We start from the raw sequence: 8,306 nt of genomic DNA, 5'->3' as shown, positions 1-8,306 counted from the left end.
TGAGAAGCATGCCTCTATCACTACTATTCCATGAAGGAAACTCCATCAAGGAATCAATGAAATCATCATGTACACCAACTATGAATTGAAAATGTAACTATGAAGTGATAACCTTGGATCCCTATCTAGGGTTGACCCACCTTGGACTGCACATTGGTCATATGTTGTTTTGTTGATCAAAAAACTTGATTTCCATTTTCTTATTCTTGGTTGTTTCTTTGTTTATTTCTTGTATTTGCTTGGCTCAGAGGTATGTTATTTAATCAGTTTGATAACACATATGTTTGTGTCATGTTTTGATTAGAGAAATACATGACTCTACTATAAGTGTTGACTTATCTCTTTTCACTTTGGCTCTTAGCAACATTGGAAACATGAGATGGCTCCTCTAGTTTTACTATAACACATGAAAATGTGATCTTCATATGTGTGCACATAGATCCCAAGGAATTCACTATATGGATACATGTAACATGCCCACCTATCGACTGTCTAGGCAGGTTTTTAGCGGTCCATTGAGAAATGGGTCTAAGCAACGCCGCCCGACACTCCCATGGAATGTCAGGAGTGTGTTGCCTAGGGTTTCCTGATTCTGGTTCACAATGGAACGTCTAGGAACCCACTAGGATAGACCAGAAATTTGGGTTTCTACTAGACAAGGTCTCCTGTTAGCATTCTAGCGTCGGGGTTCCTGGACATCCTACTTTACGCAGAGATACCCAATCTAAAGCAAATCCATACTGCACTTTGTTCAAAGAGAATGGGAAACGAAAGGGATGCACCACTCAACCTCTCTACTCGTACGGCATAGTCCCATTCTCGTCCCCCAAAACAGCATGAATCAGGTTCTAACTTAACAATACCTAAAGGTCAAATGATGGTAAAACCTTGTGAGAAGCCTCATAGTTCTCTGGGACCACCCTACCGTAGGACTGACCCATCGAGGTTCTTCCCACCCACTTCCCTTGATAGCTTTAGTTTTCTAATTGGGCCCTATCACATTTATGTGTGACATTTAAAACCAACTTCCTTAATTAAGACTTTAGGGAACAAGGTTCATTTGTGTAACTTACAGCACAGACACGAAAATAGAGCAAGCAAAACAAGTTCAAATAAATTCCTTAACTTATCTTCACATTAGTCTTTGTCTCCTGCACATATAGGAGAAATTATGTATTCCCTTTTGTCCAACAAAAGTACCTGGTCCAAATCACAAGGCACCATAATTTCCATCCATTATCTAGACTGGGATCTTCCAACGTCCCAACGTTGGCCTGACGGCTGTTTACAACTTTGTCCTGGACTCGACAAGGGGTGTCCAAAGCTCCACTGACCCCAAGCGATCTAGGAGTGAGACACAATTTCTGTGGTTGCCCTCTTCACCACTCAACCTTTGGCCTGTGAATCAAGCAATGCCCTCTCGGGTTGAAATGTGGCGTGACCTTGGAGATGATCCACCCGTGCAAAATATCCTTCCTTAATTAATCCAATTAAGAATCAAGCACAATCAAGGCAAAAAGTTGGTATCATCTTCCAAGAAAACATTCCTTTATTTCCCATGATAGCAACTCGTCGTCACAGACCCCTACCATTCATTTACCATCAAGCACAGGCACTTGGAATAATTATCCAAATCACATCCCAACAATTAGTTTAATGCAAAAAGTATTTAAGATGATGTTAGATCAATCAACAAAACTATGATATCCTTTTCCAACATTGTAGGAATAGTCACAATAACCTTTTCATCGCGTATTTGCTCTTCCCCCTTGGAATCAAGAGCAGTTTCATGTAAAATTTATTGAGCACACCCTACTTTCAACTGAGGCATATGTAAAGGTTTCAAACACTGTACAAGAGATAAGTCCTACTAGTCACTTACGTTCATCGATAACCCACATCGATAACCCAGCCTTTTTCCCAACAAGTACAGAATCATCTGTCTTTCTTTCAACTTAGGGTTTTCTAATCCTTGAGCTCTTCGCTTGCCCTGTTGTTGGATCTAGCCCAACCCCGAATAGAATTGATCAATATAGTGGTTATCGAGCAGATCCCAAGGAACCTTAACTCTAATCCTTATGATCGTTGTTTATGTTAACTACGCACATTATCAAGATCCCAATGAACTAATAGATTTGTGATATTAGCGAGGGCTTGGGCAAAGATCTTAGAGATTCAAGATTGAATTTCCCCCAGGCTAAATTTTTTGTTAGGCAATCTGTCAAGCGTGCAAGTTACAACATACTTTCATTGTGGGGAAATACCCATCTATTATTTTCATAAAAATGAAGGTTGACAATACCTTGAAATGCTATTATGCTATGTTCGATTTTGTCGTATAGCATGTAGATACAATTACCTTCTCTTGATACCTGTGCATTGCAACTTTATCTTTCGAATGTATGAGGTGAATCCTATCCCTTCCCATGACCTATTCTCATGCGGCATCTAATGTACTTCATACAAGAATCAAAACAAGCATCTATTAATTTGAAAATACATTACTTATGGCTGGTATCACAATTGTATCGGCAATGATGCCCTTGCTTGAGGCTTCATTGCTCATAGAGGGATTACTATCTGGGTGTGACAATTTCCACTTGGGTGCCATCCCCAATCTCTTCTCTTTTAGAGTGCTTTGCACAAGACTTTTGTGCCTTCTATGCGATTAGCGAGGGCCAGTTGGGGAGTGAAATGAGCTTGCGGTTGAGGGATAATCATAGAGAAACAAGGTATGGGTTCGCGGCCAACGAGAGAGAAGGAATGCATGTGGACACCCTCTATGGAGGGGAAGAGAAGGACCCCTTGGATTATTCTTCATTTCACTCTCTCACACTCTGTGTCACCCTCTTTCTCTCTCTCTCTTCCTCCCTCTCTCTCACCCTCTCTATCCCTCTCTCTCTCTTTCTCTCTCTCTCCCTCTCTTTACCTCCTATCTCCCTCTCTTTCTCTCTCCGACTTTCTCTCAGTACTAGCAGCAGGGGGCCAAGACATGGCATCCTCCCTTTACGATGGGGAGGGGGTGTTTATAGGGGAAATGAATATTATTGGGGGGGAATGAGGTAGAAGGAGGGGGACTGAGGTGGCTCACGTGTGCCCTGATCTCACCACCATCACATGGATTGTCATCTCCCTCCTCACCATCTTCGTCCACATCCTCACATGTCTCCTCTTCCACGTCATTTTCTTCCTCACCTATGTAGTCTTCTCCACTATCCCCTTCTTCCTCCATGTCGCCTCCTCTCATCCTATTGTCTTCTTCCTCCTTTCCCCGTGACCTGCTCAGTGATGGCAAAGGGAGGAGAGGGTAATTAAAAAAATTTTGAATTACTTTTAATGAAAATTATGGGGGTGGTAGTTCCTACGTGGGCGGATATTGCATCCTCTCCCTCTTAGAGAACTCTAGATGTCCTCATCTCACAAGAACTCGAGAAGACAAGCATTAATGGGGCTTAAGGCCTGTGGGTTAGGACCCACCATGCGTCCAATGCGCTACTCTGATCACTCATAAGCATGCAGTCTTTTGAAACAACAACTTATTGTATTAGATCTATCCGAGTCTAGATTACAAGAGAAGAGTTTATTGTAGTTACATCTCATGGATATCTTCTAGGTTTTTCCTAAGTATCTCGTGTATTCTAGATCACTAGAGCTTGTACAACTTCATTCCTTGTAAGTTCAAGTTCTCTTTGAGTCTTGTTGGGACAATTGACGTGGATATATCCAATGTTGTGGCACTCGAAGTATCGGTGTTTAGGGTGCTTTGGACATTCCCTTCTGAAATGACCTAGCTCCTTGCAATAGAAACAACACAAAGCTTTATCAGTTGGAGTCAGAAGATTCTTGGTCCTCCTCGATAGGATTTTCTTCTTTAAACTAAATTGTCCTAGGATCCTTTCAGCAAACTAAAGTGGTCATTTATCGTGGAAACTTTGTTTCCAAAATATCCTCTTTTTAGATCTAGACTGAGGTCCATCGTCAATCTTCTTTGCTTGTAATATTAAAGAGTACTCCCAAACTTTGACATTCTGGCAAGACCCCATTTATATTAGTCGAGAAGAACACTTAAGGAAAATTCATTGCAAGTTATAACTGTCATTCCTTGCTAGAGTATCTCTAATCATTTGCAAGTTCTAGGCCCCAAATAGATGCAACTCATATTACTCGAGTTAACTGTAGTTACAAGAGTAAGATTTATTCCGTTTTGGATATGTCTACGAACCATACATTGATCAATCACACATCATCACAAGTTTCGCTCTGATACCAATTATAACGTGCCCGCCTATCAACTATCCAGGCACATTTGTAGTGGTTCATCGAGAGACGAGTCTAAGCGACACCACCCCAACACTCCCATGGAATTTCACCGCATTTGTTGCCTAGGGTTCCCCAGTCCGCTTTGCAATGGAATGTCTAGGGCTGAGCCCACTAGGATCTACCTGAAATTTGGGTTCATAGTGGACAAGGTCTCTTGACAACATCCTAGCATTGAATTTTGGACATCCTACTTTATGCATAGATACCCAATCCGAAGCAAATCCATACCACACTTGGTTCAAAGAGATTGGGAAATAAGAGGAATGTGTCGCTCAACCTCTCTGCCCATAGGGCATAGTCCCATTTCGGTCCCCTAAAACGGCATGAATCAGATTCTAACTTAACAATACCTAAAGGTCAAACAACCGTAAAACCTTATGAGAAGCATCCTAGTTCTATGGGACCACCCTGTCGTAGGACAAACCCATCAGGGTTCTGCTCACCCGCTTCCCTTGATAGCTTTAGTTTTCTAATTAGGTCCTATCACATTTATGTGCAACATTTAAAACCAGCTTCCTTAATTAAGCATTTAGGTAGCAAGGTTCGTTCACGTAACTTACAGCATAGATACAAAAACAAAGCAAGCAACAAAAGTTCAAACAAATTCCTTAACTTATCTTCACATTAATCTTTGTCTCCTGCCCATACAAGAGAAATTATGTATTCCATTCTGTCCAACAGAAGTACCCAGTCCAAATCACATGGCATCATAATTTCCATCCGTTATCTAAAATATGATCTTCCAATGCCCCTGACATTAGACTCATGGCAGTCCATAACTGCGTTGTGGACTCGGCAAGGGGTGTCCAGAGCTCCACTGACCCAAGCGATCTAGGAGTGAGACACAATTTGCATGGTTGTCCTTTTCACCCCTCGACCTTCGGCCCATAAATCGAGTAGTTCCCTCTCAAGTTGAAACACCATGTGACCTTGGAGATGATCCACGCCCGCAAAATATCCTTCCTTAATTATCCAATTAAGAATCAAGCACAATCAAGGCAAATAGCCCGGTATCATCTTCCAAGAAAGCATTCCTTTATTTTCCATGGCAACTTGTCGTCATAGACCCCTCCCTTGCATTTACCATCAAGCATAAGCACTTGGAATAATTATCGAAATCACATCCCAACAATTAGTTTAATGCAAAAAACATTTAATACAATGTTAGATCAATCGGCAAAACTATGATATCCTTTTCCAACATTGCAAGAATAGTTGTGATAACCTTTCCATCACTTACTTGCTCTCCCTCCCTAGAATCAAGAGCAGTTCCATGTAAAATTTATTTATTATGCCCTACTTTTGACTAAGGGATATGTTAAGGTTTCAAACACTGTTCAAAATATAAGTCCTAGTAGTCACTTACGTTGTGATCAATAACCCAGCCTTCTTCCCAACAAGTACAAAAGCATCGACTAAGGGTTTCATAATCCTTGAGCTCTTCGCTTGCCCTAAGGTTTTTGTTGCATCTAGCCCAACCTCGAATAGGATTGATAAACATAGTGGTTATCGAGTGGATCCCAAGGCACCTTAACTCTAATCCTTATGGTCGTTGTTTGTGTTAACTACGCATATTATCAAGATCCCAATGAGCTAATAGATTCGTGATATTAGCAAGGGCTTGGGCAAAGATCTTAGAGATTTGAGATTGAATTTCCCCCTAGGCTAAAGTACTTATCATGTAATCCATCCCCCGCCACCTATTCGGCGATGGCAGGGGGAGGGGAGGGTAATTTTTAAAAAAAATTGTTGAGTGTTGAAATGACTTGTTTTTTGGCTGATTTTTGTTGTTTTTGAGAGCTGAATGGTTGATTTTATGAGATGATTGATTGATTTGGAAGTGTTTTGAGAGTGTTTTGGATGATATTGATGGTGTTTTGGAAGTTCATGATGTTTGTTGGTGGTTCTGTGATATTCTGATAGGTTCTGTATACCTTCTGTTTTGCTCTGTTTTGGTCTGTTTTGTTCTGATTGTCTTCTGTAAGGAGGGATGGAGTATTAATTGATGAAGATTGAGATATTGTGAAAGCTTATTAAATAGTTTGTGAGAGTTTGGAATGATTTGAGAATGAGTTATGAGGTTTTGATGACCTTCTGTAACCTTCTGTAGGTCTTCTGTAGAGCTTCTGTCTCTGTTCTATACTGTAGCTGTTCTGGTACTGTTCTGTGACTGTTCTGTATGCTTCTGTATGTGTTCTGATGGATGAGAGTGTAGCTTGGGAAGGTTTTCTAGCCTTGGAAAGAGGTGAATACAAGTGCAAAAGAGCTGAAAGAAGTGGAAGAAGTAGCTGCTGAAGACTCAAGTGAAGACTAGAGTGAAGTGACAGTAGTGAGCTATGAAAGGACACTGTAGTGGCTCTGGTGACTCTTCATATCAGACATACCTCTTGGGAGGGGTATCCACGACCTAAGAAGGATTATTGAGAGTGATTTTTGAGAGATTGTAGTGAGGATATGATGTATTATTGATGGAGAGAGAGAGAGAGAGTCACAGATAGCCAATTCTACTCAAACAAAGTGATTGTATATGAGAGATTGAGAGAGAAGACTATGAAGATATTGAAGATGAATACTGTGTGATGTATTTCCATTCAAAGATGGTGTATTCCTTTGCTTTCTTTGTTCTATTGATAGATTTTATGAAGATATTGAAGAATATGGTTGATTCTCTTAAAAACCGTGGGAGATCTACATGATGCTGTATGAAGATTTGTTGTGCCTGGTGTTCTTTTCTTCATTGTGATCATATGAAATATGATAAACAAGCTTGTTGATGTTACAAGATAGATTTTCTTGCAAGAGAATTCCCTTTTCCTTGGTGTTCCTCTCGGGGCTCCATGTTTTTGGTGCGCAGCCGGGGAAACTTGCCATCAACAAGCACCAGAAGAGGCTGAAAATGAAGGAATTGGCATTGCCAAGAAGAGAAGAATTCAATGGATGTTTGTAAAGTTCCTTCTTCCACTGAGGAGTTGGAATTTCTCATAATCAAAGCCACTTTCCACAAGAAGTTCATCCCACAATGGCGGAAACACATCACCATCATGATGCATGCTCTATGTGGTGGACAGTTTCCTCTTCCTATTGAAGCAGCAGAAACTTGCATCTTGGTGGCAAACTGTTTGGGAACAAACTGAAGAGTAGAAACAGAGGGAATGACCATCCATGGAAGATTTGACATTTATTGAAAAGTTTCCAGACAACATCAAGTGGGAGATTTTGAAGAAGCTTCAGGAGTCTTGGTCTATAGAGGTTCACAAAGACAAGAAGGAAAAAAGTTGAAATTTGTTCGTGGACGCTCAACAGCAAGATACATGGGATGCTTGGTGTACTGATAATCTTCTGTTTGTTCAATTAGAAACCCACTGGAAGTTGGTAGACAGAGTGTTTTTCACAACATACACTGTTGAAACCATCAGAAGCTGGCATTACTATGATGATGGCACCACCACAATGCTCACACGTATGTATTTTGACACCTTCCGAACCGAATACCTTCCCCTGTGCAGTGGCATGAAAGCAGAATTCAGGGACGTTGAAAAGAAAGAAGTAGAAGAAATGCTGGCAAGAGAATCCTCCAGACACTGAAGCCTTTTGTTAACCCTCTGTGGAGCACTAACAACGTAGTGGAGCCAACCCCCTGATGAATAACGCAATAAAGAGGCAAGCGTTAGAATGAGTCCAGAGGTACGTGAGAAGAGAGAAAGCAAAAATCAGAACCGAGAGCGAGCTCGCAGCAGAAGCCGCCTTTGACGCCCTTGCGGAACTCTTTACAGAAGTCCCAATGGCACATCAAGCCCTTCCTCCTGCTGGAGGTCCACTTCCAAGCTAGATCCGTCCTTGAAATATTGATGACAGGCCAGTGAATGTAGTCCCATTGCCAGTTTTTAAGGGAGAGTACAATGAAGACCCCGATCTTCATGTAGCAGAGTTTATGGTAGCGTGTGTGGCTAACAATGCCAGAACCCCTGAGCATTGGTTAGCAATAT

The sequence above is a fragment of the Lygodium microphyllum genome, chromosome 14 (genome assembly GCF_053477565.2).
Source record: "Lygodium microphyllum isolate KBCC chromosome 14, Lygodium_microphyllum_v1.1.10, whole genome shotgun sequence".
Classification (NCBI taxonomy): domain Eukaryota; kingdom Viridiplantae; phylum Streptophyta; class Polypodiopsida; order Schizaeales; family Lygodiaceae; genus Lygodium; species Lygodium microphyllum.
This window is presented reverse-complemented; position numbering follows the sequence as displayed.